Here is a 13930-nt window from a genome sequence, read left to right as displayed (position 1 = left end):
CTCTTAGCGCTCAGAAAGTCCAATTGCAGTTTCTACAGAAAGAGTGTTTCAGAACGGCTCAATCAAAAGTAAGGTTGAACTCTGTTTGTTGAATGCACAGAACAGAAAGAAGTTTCATACAATGCTTCTGTGTAGTTTATATTTGAACATATTCTTTTTTCCACTATTACCCACTTAGCGCTACGAATGTCCAGTTGCATTTTCTACAGACAGAGTGTTTCAAAACTGCTCAATCAAAAGTATGGTTTAACTCTGTTAGCTGAATGCTCAGATCAGAAAGAAGTTTCACAGAATGCTTCTGTGTAGTTTATATTTGAATATATTCCTTTTCCAATACTACGCTCTTAGCGCTCCAAATGTCCAGTTGCATTTTCTACAGAAAGAGTGTTCAGATCTGCTCAATCAAAAGTATGGTTTAACTCTGTTAGCTGAATGCACAGATCAGAAAGAAGTTTCACCGAATGATTCTGTGTAGTTTATATTTGAAGACATTCCTTTTTCCACTATTACCCTCTTAGCGCTCCGAATCTCCACTTGTATTTTCTACAAAAAGAGTGTTTCATAACTGCTCAATCAAAAATATGTTTTATCTCTGTTAACTGAATTTACAGATCAGAAATAAGTTTCACAGAATGCATCTGTGTAGTTTTTATTTGAAGATATTCTTTTTCCCAAACTAGGCCTCTTAGCGCTTAGCATGTCCAATTGCAGTTTCTACAGAAACAGTGTTTTAGAACGGCTCAATCAAAAGTAAGGTTCAACTCTGTTAGTTGAATGCACAGAACAGAAAGAATTTTCACAGAATGCTACTGTGTAGTTTATATTTGAATATAGTCCTTTTTCCACTATTACCCTCTTATCGCTCCGAATGTCCACTTGCATTTTCTACAGAAAGAGGGTTCAGCACTGCGCAATCAAAAGTATGGTTTAACTCTGTTAGCTTAATGAACATATCAGAAATAAGTTTCACACAATGCTTCTGTGTAGTTTTTATTTGAAGATATTATTTTTCCCAATAGAGGCCTCTTAGCGCTCAGAATGTCCAATTGCAGTTTCTACAGAAAGAGTGTTTCAGAAAGGCTCAATCAAAAGTAAGGTTCAACTCTGTTAGTTGAATGCACAGAACAGAAAGAAGTTTCATACAATGCTTCTGTGTAGTTTATATTTGAATATATTCCTTTTCCAATACTACGCTCTTAGCGCTCCAAATGTCCAGTTGCATTTTCTACAGAAAGAGTGTTCAGATCTGCTCAATCAAAAGTATGGTTTAACTCTGTTAGCTGAATGCACAGATCAGAAAGAAGTTTCACCGAATGATTCTGTGTAGTTTATATTTGAAGACATTCCTTTTTCCACTATTACCCTCTTAGCGCTCAGAATCTCCACTTGTATTTTCTACAAAAAGAGTGTTTCATAACTGCTCAATCAAAAATATGTTTTATCTCTGTTAACTGAATTTACAGATCAGAAATAAGTTTCACCGAATGCATCTGTGTAGTTTTTATTTGAAAATATTCTTTTTCCCAAAGTAGGCCTCTTAGCGCTTAGCATGTCCAATTGCAGTTTCTACAGAAAGAGTGTTTCAGAACGGCTCAATCAAAAGTAAGGTTCAACTCTGTTAGTTGAATGCACAGAACAGAAAGAATTTTCACAGAATGCTACTGTGTAGTTTATATTTGAATATAGTCCTTTTTCCACTATTACCCTCTTAGCGCTCCGAATGTCCACTTGCATTTTCTACAGAAAGAGGGTTCAGCACTGCGCAATCAAAAGTATGGTTTAACTCTGTTAGCTTAATGAACATATCAGAAATAAGTTTCACACAATGCTTCTGTGTAGTTTTTATTTGAAGATATTATTTTTCCCAATAGAGGCCTCTTAGCGCTCAGAATGTCCAATTGCAGTTTCTACAGAAAGAGTGTTTCAGAAAGGCTCAATCAAAAGTAAGGTTCAACTCTGTTAGTTGAATGCACAGAACAGAAAGAAGTTTCATACAATGCTTCTGTGTAGTTTATATTTGAACATATTCTTTTTTCCACTATTACCCACTTAGCGCTACGAATGTCCAGTTGCATTTTCTACAGACAGAGTGTTTCAAAACTGCTCAATCAAAAGTATGGTTTAACTCTGTTAGCTGAATGCTCAGATCAGAAAGAAGTTTCACAGAATGCTTCTGTGTAGTTTATATTTGAATATATTCCTTTTTCCACTACTACTCTCTTAGCGCTCCAAATGTCCAGTTGCATTTTCTACAGAAAGAGTGTTCAGATCTGCTCAATCAAAAGTATGGTTTAACTCTGTTAGCTGAATGCACAGATCAGAAAGAAGTTTCACAGAATGATTCTGTGTAGTTTATATTTGGAGACATTCCTTTTTCCACTATTACCCTCTTAGCGCTCCGAATCTCCACTTGCATTTTCTACAGAAAGAGTGTTTCAGAACGGCTCAATCAAAACTAAGGTTCAACTCTTTTAGTTGAACAAACAGAACAGAAAGAAGTTTCACAAAATTCTTCTGTGTAGTTTTTATTTGTAGACATTCTTTTTCCCAATATAGGCCTCTTAGCGCTCAGAATGTCCAATTGCAGTTTCTACAGAAAGAGTGTTTCAGAACGGCTCAATCAAAAGTAAGGTTGAACTCTGTTAGTTGAATGCACAGAACAGAAAGAAGTTTCATACAATGCTTCTGTGTAGTTTATATTTGAACATATTCTTTTTTCCAGTATTACCCACTTAGCGCTACGAATGTCCAGTTGCATTTTCTACAGACAGAGTGTTTCAAAACTGCTCAATCAAAAGTATGGTTTCACTCTGTTAGCTGAATGCTCAGATCAGAAAGAAGTTTCACAGAATGCTTCTGTGTAGTTTATACTTGAATATATTCCTTTTTCCACTACTACGCTCTTAGCGCTCCAAATGTCCAGTTGCATTTTCTAAAGAAAGAGTGTTCAGATCTGCTCAATCAAAAGTATGGTTTAACTCTGTTAGCTGAATGCACAGATCAGAAAGAAGTTTCACCGAATGATTCTGTGTAGTTTATATTTGAAGACATTCCTTTTTCCACTATTACCCGCTTAGCGCTCCGAATCTCCACTTGTATTTTCTACAAAAAGAGTGTTTCATAACTGCTCAATCTAAAATATGTTTTATCTCTGTTAACTGAATTTACAGATCAGAAATAAGTTTCACAGAATGCATCTGTGTAGTTTTTATTTGAAGATATTCTTTTTCCCAAAGTAGGCCTCTTAGCGCTTAGCATGTCCAATTGCAGTTTCTACAGAAAGAGTGTTTCAGAACGGCTCAATCAAAAGTAAGGTTCAACTCTGTTAGTTGAATGCACAGAACAGAAAGAATTTTCACAGAATGCTACTGTGTAGTTTATATTTGAATATAGTCCTTTTTCCACTATTACCCTCTTAGCGCTCCGAATGTCCACTTGCATTTTCTACAGAAAGAGGGTTCAGCACTGCGCAATCAAAAGTATGGTTTAACTCTGTTAGCTGAATGCTCAGATCAGAAATAAGTTTCACACAATTCTTCTGTGTAGTTTTTATTTGAAGATATTATTTTTCCCAATAGAGGCCTCTTAGCGCTCAGAATGTCCAATTGCAGTTTCTACAGAAAGAGTGTTTCAGAAAGGCTCAATCAAAAGTAAGGTTCAACTCTGTTAGTTGAATGCACAGAACAGAAAGAAGTTTCATACAATGCTTCTGTGTAGTTTATATTTGAACTTATTCTTTTTTCCACTATTAACCACTTAGCGCTACGAATGTCCAGTTGCATTTTCTACAGACAGAGTGTTTCAAAACTGCTCAATCAAAAGTATGGTTTCACTCTGTTAGCTGAATGCTCAGATCAGAAAGAAGTTTCACAGAATGCTTCTGTGTAGTTTATACTTGAATATATTCCTTTTTCCACTACTACGCTCTTAGCGCTCCAAATGTCCAGTTGCATTTTCTAAAGAAAGAGTGTTCAGATCTGCTCAATCAAAAGTATGGTTTAACTCTGTTAGCTGAATGCACAGATCAGAAAGAAGTTTCACCGAATGATTCTGTGTAGTTTATATTTGAAGACATTCCTTTTTCCACTATTACCCTCTTAGCGCTCCGAATCTTCACTTGTATTTTCTACAAAAAGAGTGTTTCATAACTGCTCAATCAAAAATTGGTTTTATCTCTGTTAACTGAATTTACAGATCAGAAATAAGTTTCACAGAATGCATCTGTGTAGTTTTAATTTGAAGATATTCTTTTTCCCAAAGTAGGCCTCTTAGCGCTTAGCATGTCCAATTGCAGTTTCTACAGAAAGAGTGTTTCAGAACGGCTCAATCAAAAGTAAGGTTCAACTCTGTTAGTTGAATGCACAGAACAGAAAGAATTTTCACAGAATGCTACTGTGTAGTTTATATTTGAATATAGTCCTTTTTCCACTATTACCCTCTTAGCGCTCCGAATGTCCACTTGCATTTTCTACAGAAAGAGGGTTCAGCACTGCGCAATCAAAAGTATGGTTTAACTCTGTTAGCTTAATGAACATATCAGAAATAAGTTTCACACAATGCTTCTGTGTAGTTTTTATTTGAAGATATAATTTTTCCCAATAGAGGCCTCTTAGCGCTCAGAATGTCCAATTGCAGTTTCTACAGAAAGAGTGTTTCAGAAAGGCTCAATCAAAAGTAAGGTTCAACTCTGTTAGTTGAATGCACAGAACAGAAAGAAGTTTCATACAATGGTTCTGCGTAGTTTATATTTGAACATATTCTTTTTTCCACTATTACCCACTTAGCGCTACGAATGTCCAGTTGCATTTTCTACAGACAGAGTGTTTCAAAACTGCTCAATCAAAAGTATGGTTTAACTCTGTTAGCTGAATGCTCAGATCAGAAAGAAGTTTCACAGAATGCTTCTGTGTAGTTTATATTTGAATATATTCCTTTTTCCACTACTACTCTCTTAGCGCTCCAAATGTCCAGTTGCATTTTCTACAGAAAGAGTGTTCAGATCTGCTCAATCAAAAGTATGGTTTAACTCTGTTAGCTGAATGCACAGATCAGAAAGAAGTTTCACAGAATGATTCTGTGTAGTTTATATTTGGAGACATTCCTTTTTCCACTATTACCCTCTTAGCGCTCCGAATCTCCACTTGCATTTTCTACAGAAAGAGTGTTTCAGAACGGCTCAATCAAAACTAAGGTTCAACTCTTTTAGTTGAACAAACAGAACAGAAAGAAGTTTCAAACAATTCTTCTGTGTAGTTTTTATTTGTAGACATTCTTTTTCCCAATATAGGCCTCTTAGCGCTCAGAAAGTCCAATTGCAGTTTCTACAGAAAGAGTGTTTCAGAACGGCTCAATCAAAAGTAAGGTTGAACTCTGTTTGTTGAATGCACAGAACAGAAAGAAGTTTCATACAATGCTTCTGTGTAGTTTATATTTGAACATATTCTTTTTTCCACTATTACCCACTTAGCGCTACGAATGTCCAGTTGCATTTTCTACAGACAGAGTGTTTCAAAACTGCTCAATCAAAAGTATGGTTTAACTCTGTTAGCTGAATGCTCAGATCAGAAAGAAGTTTCACAGAATGCTTCTGTGTAGTTTATATTTGAATATATTCCTTTTCCAATACTACGCTCTTAGCGCTCCAAATGTCCAGTTGCATTTTCTACAGAAAGAGTGTTCAGATCTGCTCAATCAAAAGTATGGTTTAACTCTGTTAGCTGAATGCACAGATCAGAAAGAAGTTTCACCGAATGATTCTGTGTAGTTTATATTTGAAGACATTCCTTTTTCCACTATTACCCTCTTAGCGCTCCGAATCTCCACTTGTATTTTCTACAAAAAGAGTGTTTCATAACTGCTCAATCAAAAATATGTTTTATCTCTGTTAACTGAATTTACAGATCAGAAATAAGTTTCACAGAATGCATCTGTGTAGTTTTTATTTGAAGATATTCTTTTTCCCAAACTAGGCCTCTTAGCGCTTAGCATGTCCAATTGCAGTTTCTACAGAAACAGTGTTTTAGAACGGCTCAATCAAAAGTAAGGTTCAACTCTGTTAGTTGAATGCACAGAACAGAAAGAATTTTCACAGAATGCTACTGTGTAGTTTATATTTGAATATAGTCCTTTTTCCACTATTACCCTCTTATCGCTCCGAATGTCCACTTGCATTTTCTACAGAAAGAGGGTTCAGCACTGCGCAATCAAAAGTATGGTTTAACTCTGTTAGCTTAATGAACATATCAGAAATAAGTTTCACACAATGCTTCTGTGTAGTTTTTATTTGAAGATATTATTTTTCCCAATAGAGGCCTCTTAGCGCTCAGAATGTCCAATTGCAGTTTCTACAGAAAGAGTGTTTCAGAAAGGCTCAATCAAAAGTAAGGTTCAACTCTGTTAGTTGAATGCACAGAACAGAAAGAAGTTTCATACAATGCTTCTGTGTAGTTTATATTTGAATATATTCCTTTTCCAATACTACGCTCTTAGCGCTCCAAATGTCCAGTTGCATTTTCTACAGAAAGAGTGTTCAGATCTGCTCAATCAAAAGTATGGTTTAACTCTGTTAGCTGAATGCACAGATCAGAAAGAAGTTTCACCGAATGATTCTGTGTAGTTTATATTTGAAGACATTCCTTTTTCCACTATTACCCTCTTAGCGCTCAGAATCTCCACTTGTATTTTCTACAAAAAGAGTGTTTCATAACTGCTCAATCAAAAATATGTTTTATCTCTGTTAACTGAATTTACAGATCAGAAATAAGTTTCACCGAATGCATCTGTGTAGTTTTTATTTGAAAATATTCTTTTTCCCAAAGTAGGCCTCTTAGCGCTTAGCATGTCCAATTGCAGTTTCTACAGAAAGAGTGTTTCAGAACGGCTCAATCAAAAGTAAGGTTCAACTCTGTTAGTTGAATGCACAGAACAGAAAGAATTTTCACAGAATGCTACTGTGTAGTTTATATTTGAATATAGTCCTTTTTCCACTATTACCCTCTTAGCGCTCCGAATGTCCACTTGCATTTTCTACAGAAAGAGGGTTCAGCACTGCGCAATCAAAAGTATGGTTTAACTCTGTTAGCTTAATGAACATATCAGAAATAAGTTTCACACAATGCTTCTGTGTAGTTTTTATTTGAAGATATTATTTTTCCCAATAGAGGCCTCTTAGCGCTCAGAATGTCCAATTGCAGTTTCTACAGAAAGAGTGTTTCAGAAAGGCTCAATCAAAAGTAAGGTTCAACTCTGTTAGTTGAATGCACAGAACAGAAAGAAGTTTCATACAATGCTTCTGTGTAGTTTATATTTGAACATATTCTTTTTTCCACTATTACCCACTTAGCGCTACGAATGTCCAGTTGCATTTTCTACAGACAGAGTGTTTCAAAACTGCTCAATCAAAAGTATGGTTTAACTCTGTTAGCTGAATGCTCAGATCAGAAAGAAGTTTCACAGAATGCTTCTGTGTAGTTTATATTTGAATATATTCCTTTTTCCACTACTACTCTCTTAGCGCTCCAAATGTCCAGTTGCATTTTCTACAGAAAGAGTGTTCAGATCTGCTCAATCAAAAGTATGGTTTAACTCTGTTAGCTGAATGCACAGATCAGAAAGAAGTTTCACAGAATGATTCTGTGTAGTTTATATTTGGAGACATTCCTTTTTCCACTATTACCCTCTTAGCGCTCCGAATCTCCACTTGCATTTTCTACAGAAAGAGTGTTTCAGAACGGCTCAATCAAAACTAAGGTTCAACTCTTTTAGTTGAACAAACAGAACAGAAAGAAGTTTCACAAAATTCTTCTGTGTAGTTTTTATTTGTAGACATTCTTTTTCCCAATATAGGCCTCTTAGCGCTCAGAATGTCCAATTGCAGTTTCTACAGAAAGAGTGTTTCAGAACGGCTCAATCAAAAGTAAGGTTGAACTCTGTTAGTTGAATGCACAGAACAGAAAGAAGTTTCATACAATGCTTCTGTGTAGTTTATATTTGAACATATTCTTTTTTCCAGTATTACCCACTTAGCGCTACGAATGTCCAGTTGCATTTTCTACAGACAGAGTGTTTCAAAACTGCTCAATCAAAAGTATGGTTTCACTCTGTTAGCTGAATGCTCAGATCAGAAAGAAGTTTCACAGAATGCTTCTGTGTAGTTTATACTTGAATATATTCCTTTTTCCACTACTACGCTCTTAGCGCTCCAAATGTCCAGTTGCATTTTCTAAAGAAAGAGTGTTCAGATCTGCTCAATCAAAAGTATGGTTTAACTCTGTTAGCTGAATGCACAGATCAGAAAGAAGTTTCACCGAATGATTCTGTGTAGTTTATATTTGAAGACATTCCTTTTTCCACTATTACCCGCTTAGCGCTCCGAATCTCCACTTGTATTTTCTACAAAAAGAGTGTTTCATAACTGCTCAATCTAAAATATGTTTTATCTCTGTTAACTGAATTTACAGATCAGAAATAAGTTTCACAGAATGCATCTGTGTAGTTTTTATTTGAAGATATTCTTTTTCCCAAAGTAGGCCTCTTAGCGCTTAGCATGTCCAATTGCAGTTTCTACAGAAAGAGTGTTTCAGAACGGCTCAATCAAAAGTAAGGTTCAACTCTGTTAGTTGAATGCACAGAACAGAAAGAATTTTCACAGAATGCTACTGTGTAGTTTATATTTGAATATAGTCCTTTTTCCACTATTACCCTCTTAGCGCTCCGAATGTCCACTTGCATTTTCTACAGAAAGAGGGTTCAGCACTGCGCAATCAAAAGTATGGTTTAACTCTGTTAGCTGAATGCTCAGATCAGAAATAAGTTTCACACAATTCTTCTGTGTAGTTTTTATTTGAAGATATTATTTTTCCCAATAGAGGCCTCTTAGCGCTCAGAATGTCCAATTGCAGTTTCTACAGAAAGAGTGTTTCAGAAAGGCTCAATCAAAAGTAAGGTTCAACTCTGTTAGTTGAATGCACAGAACAGAAAGAAGTTTCATACAATGCTTCTGTGTAGTTTATATTTGAACTTATTCTTTTTTCCACTATTAACCACTTAGCGCTACGAATGTCCAGTTGCATTTTCTACAGACAGAGTGTTTCAAAACTGCTCAATCAAAAGTATGGTTTCACTCTGTTAGCTGAATGCTCAGATCAGAAAGAAGTTTCACAGAATGCTTCTGTGTAGTTTATACTTGAATATATTCCTTTTTCCACTACTACGCTCTTAGCGCTCCAAATGTCCAGTTGCATTTTCTAAAGAAAGAGTGTTCAGATCTGCTCAATCAAAAGTATGGTTTAACTCTGTTAGCTGAATGCACAGATCAGAAAGAAGTTTCACCGAATGATTCTGTGTAGTTTATATTTGAAGACATTCCTTTTTCCACTATTACCCTCTTAGCGCTCCGAATCTTCACTTGTATTTTCTACAAAAAGAGTGTTTCATAACTGCTCAATCAAAAATTGGTTTTATCTCTGTTAACTGAATTTACAGATCAGAAATAAGTTTCACAGAATGCATCTGTGTAGTTTTAATTTGAAGATATTCTTTTTCCCAAAGTAGGCCTCTTAGCGCTTAGCATGTCCAATTGCAGTTTCTACAGAAAGAGTGTTTCAGAACGGCTCAATCAAAAGTAAGGTTCAACTCTGTTAGTTGAATGCACAGAACAGAAAGAATTTTCACAGAATGCTACTGTGTAGTTTATATTTGAATATAGTCCTTTTTCCACTATTACCCTCTTAGCGCTCCGAATGTCCACTTGCATTTTCTACAGAAAGAGGGTTCAGCACTGCGCAATCAAAAGTATGGTTTAACTCTGTTAGCTTAATGAACATATCAGAAATAAGTTTCACACAATGCTTCTGTGTAGTTTTTATTTGAAGATATAATTTTTCCCAATAGAGGCCTCTTAGCGCTCAGAATGTCCAATTGCAGTTTCTACAGAAAGAGTGTTTCAGAAAGGCTCAATCAAAAGTAAGGTTCAACTCTGTTAGTTGAATGCACAGAACAGAAAGAAGTTTCATACAATGGTTCTGCGTAGTTTATATTTGAACATATTCTTTTTTCCACTATTACCCACTTAGCGCTACGAATGTCCAGTTGCATTTTCTACAGACAGAGTGTTTCAAAACTGCTCAATCAAAAGTATGGTTTAACTCTGTTAGCTGAATGCTCAGATCAGAAAGAAGTTTCACAGAATGCTTCTGTGTAGTTTATATTTGAATATATTCCTTTTTCCACTACTACTCTCTTAGCGCTCCAAATGTCCAGTTGCATTTTCTACAGAAAGAGTGTTCAGATCTGCTCAATCAAAAGTATGGTTTAACTCTGTTAGCTGAATGCACAGATCAGAAAGAAGTTTCACAGAATGATTCTGTGTAGTTTATATTTGGAGACATTCCTTTTTCCACTATTACCCTCTTAGCGCTCCGAATCTCCACTTGCATTTTCTACAGAAAGAGTGTTTCAGAACGGCTCAATCAAAACTAAGGTTCAACTCTTTTAGTTGAACAAACAGAACAGAAAGAAGTTTCACAAAATTCTTCTGTGTAGTTTTTATTTGTAGACATTCTTTTTCCCAATATAGGCCTCTTAGCGCTCAGAATGTCCAATTGCAGTTTCTACAGAAAGAGTGTTTCAGAACGGCTCAATCAAAAGTAAGGTTGAACTCTGTTAGTTGAATGCACAGAACAGAAAGAAGTTTCATACAATGCTTCTGTGTAGTTTATATTTGAACATATTCTTTTTTCCAGTATTACCCACTTAGCGCTACGAATGTCCAGTTGCATTTTCTACAGACAGAGTGTTTCAAAACTGCTCAATCAAAAGTATGGTTTCACTCTGTTAGCTGAATGCTCAGATCAGAAAGAAGTTTCACAGAATGCTTCTGTGTAGTTTATACTTGAATATATTCCTTTTTCCACTACTACGCTCTTAGCGCTCCAAATGTCCAGTTGCATTTTCTAAAGAAAGAGTGTTCAGATCTGCTCAATCAAAAGTATGGTTTAACTCTGTTAGCTGAATGCACAGATCAGAAAGAAGTTTCACCGAATGATTCTGTGTAGTTTATATTTGAAGACATTCCTTTTTCCACTATTACCCGCTTAGCGCTCCGAATCTCCACTTGTATTTTCTACAAAAAGAGTGTTTCATAACTGCTCAATCTAAAATATGTTTTATCTCTGTTAACTGAATTTACAGATCAGAAATAAGTTTCACAGAATGCATCTGTGTAGTTTTTATTTGAAGATATTCTTTTTCCCAAAGTAGGCCTCTTAGCGCTTAGCATGTCCAATTGCAGTTTCTACAGAAAGAGTGTTTCAGAACGGCTCAATCAAAAGTAAGGTTCAACTCTGTTAGTTGAATGCACAGAACAGAAAGAATTTTCACAGAATGCTACTGTGTAGTTTATATTTGAATATAGTCCTTTTTCCACTATTACCCTCTTAGCGCTCCGAATGTCCACTTGCATTTTCTACAGAAAGAGGGTTCAGCACTGCGCAATCAAAAGTATGGTTTAACTCTGTTAGCTGAATGCTCAGATCAGAAATAAGTTTCACACAATTCTTCTGTGTAGTTTTTATTTGAAGATATTATTTTTCCCAATAGAGGCCTCTTAGCGCTCAGAATGTCCAATTGCAGTTTCTACAGAAAGAGTGTTTCAGAAAGGCTCAATCAAAAGTAAGGTTCAACTCTGTTAGTTGAATGCACAGAACAGAAAGAAGTTTCATACAATGCTTCTGTGTAGTTTATATTTGAACTTATTCTTTTTTCCACTATTAACCACTTAGCGCTACGAATGTCCAGTTGCATTTTCTACAGACAGAGTGTTTCAAAACTGCTCAATCAAAAGTATGGTTTCACTCTGTTAGCTGAATGCTCAGATCAGAAAGAAGTTTCACAGAATGCTTCTGTGTAGTTTATACTTGAATATATTCCTTTTTCCACTACTACGCTCTTAGCGCTCCAAATGTCCAGTTGCATTTTCTAAAGAAAGAGTGTTCAGATCTGCTCAATCAAAAGTATGGTTTAACTCTGTTAGCTGAATGCACAGATCAGAAAGAAGTTTCACCGAATGATTCTGTGTAGTTTATATTTGAAGACATTCCTTTTTCCACTATTACCCTCTTAGCGCTCCGAATCTTCACTTGTATTTTCTACAAAAAGAGTGTTTCATAACTGCTCAATCAAAAATTGGTTTTATCTCTGTTAACTGAATTTACAGATCAGAAATAAGTTTCACAGAATGCATCTGTGTAGTTTTAATTTGAAGATATTCTTTTTCCCAAAGTAGGCCTCTTAGCGCTTAGCATGTCCAATTGCAGTTTCTACAGAAAGAGTGTTTCAGAACGGCTCAATCAAAAGTAAGGTTCAACTCTGTTAGTTGAATGCACAGAACAGAAAGAATTTTCACAGAATGCTACTGTGTAGTTTATATTTGAATATAGTCCTTTTTCCACTATTACCCTCTTAGCGCTCCGAATGTCCACTTGCATTTTCTACAGAAAGAGGGTTCAGCACTGCGCAATCAAAAGTATGGTTTAACTCTGTTAGCTTAATGAACATATCAGAAATAAGTTTCACACAATGCTTCTGTGTAGTTTTTATTTGAAGATATAATTTTTCCCAATAGAGGCCTCTTAGCGCTCAGAATGTCCAATTGCAGTTTCTACAGAAAGAGTGTTTCAGAAAGGCTCAATCAAAAGTAAGGTTCAACTCTGTTAGTTGAATGCACAGAACAGAAAGAAGTTTCATACAATGGTTCTGCGTAGTTTATATTTGAACATATTCTTTTTTCCACTATTACCCACTTAGCGCTACGAATGTCCAGTTGCATTTTCTACAGACAGAGTGTTTCAAAACTGCTCAATCAAAAGTATGGTTTAACTCTGTTAGCTGAATGCTCAGATCAGAAAGAAGTTTCACAGAATGCTTCTGTGTAGTTTATATTTGAATATATTCCTTTTTCCACTACTACTCTCTTAGCGCTCCAAATGTCCAGTTGCATTTTCTACAGAAAGAGTGTTCAGATCTGCTCAATCAAAAGTATGGTTTAACTCTGTTAGCTGAATGCACAGATCAGAAAGAAGTTTCACAGAATGATTCTGTGTAGTTTATATTTGGAGAGATTCCTTTTTCCACTATTACCCTCTTAGCGCTCCGAATCTCCACTTGCATTTTCTACAGAAAGAGTGTTTCAGAACGGCTCAATCAAAACTAAGGTTCAACTCTTTTAGTTGAACAAACAGAACAGAAAGAAGTTTCACACAATTCTTCTGTGTAGTTTTTATTTGTAGACATTCTTTTTCCCAATATAGTCCTCTTAGCGCTCAGAATGTCCAATTGCAGTTTCTACAGAAAGAGTGTTTCAGAACGGCTCAATCAAAAGTAAGGTTGAACTCTGTTAGTTGAATGCACAGAACAGAAAGAAGTTTCATACAATGCTTCTGTGTAGTTTATATTTGAACATATTCTTTTTTCCACTATTACCCACTTAGCGCTACGAATGTCCAGTTGCATTTTCTACAGACAGAGTGTTTCAAAACTGCTCAATCAAAAGTATGGTTTCACTCTGTTAGCTGAATGCTCAGATCAGAAAGAAGTTTCACAGAATGCTTCTGTGTAGTTTATACTTGAATATATTCCTTTTTCCACTACTACGCTCTTAGCGCGCCAAATGTCCAGTTGCATTTTCTACAGAAAGAGTGTTCAGATCTGCTCAATCAAAAGTATGGTTTAACTCTGTTAGCTGAATGCACAGATCAGAAAGAAGTTTCACCGAATGATTCTGTGTAGTTTATATTTGAAGACATTCCTTTTTCCACTATTACCCTCTTAGCGCTCCGAATCTCCACTTGTATTTTCTACAAAAAGAGTGTTTCATAACTGCTCAATCAAAAATTTGTTTTATCTCTGTTAACTGAATTTACAGATCAGAAAT

The sequence above is a fragment of the Symphalangus syndactylus genome, chromosome 21, assembly GCF_028878055.3.
Source record: "Symphalangus syndactylus isolate Jambi chromosome 21, NHGRI_mSymSyn1-v2.1_pri, whole genome shotgun sequence".
Classification (NCBI taxonomy): domain Eukaryota; kingdom Metazoa; phylum Chordata; class Mammalia; order Primates; family Hylobatidae; genus Symphalangus; species Symphalangus syndactylus.
This window is presented reverse-complemented; position numbering follows the sequence as displayed.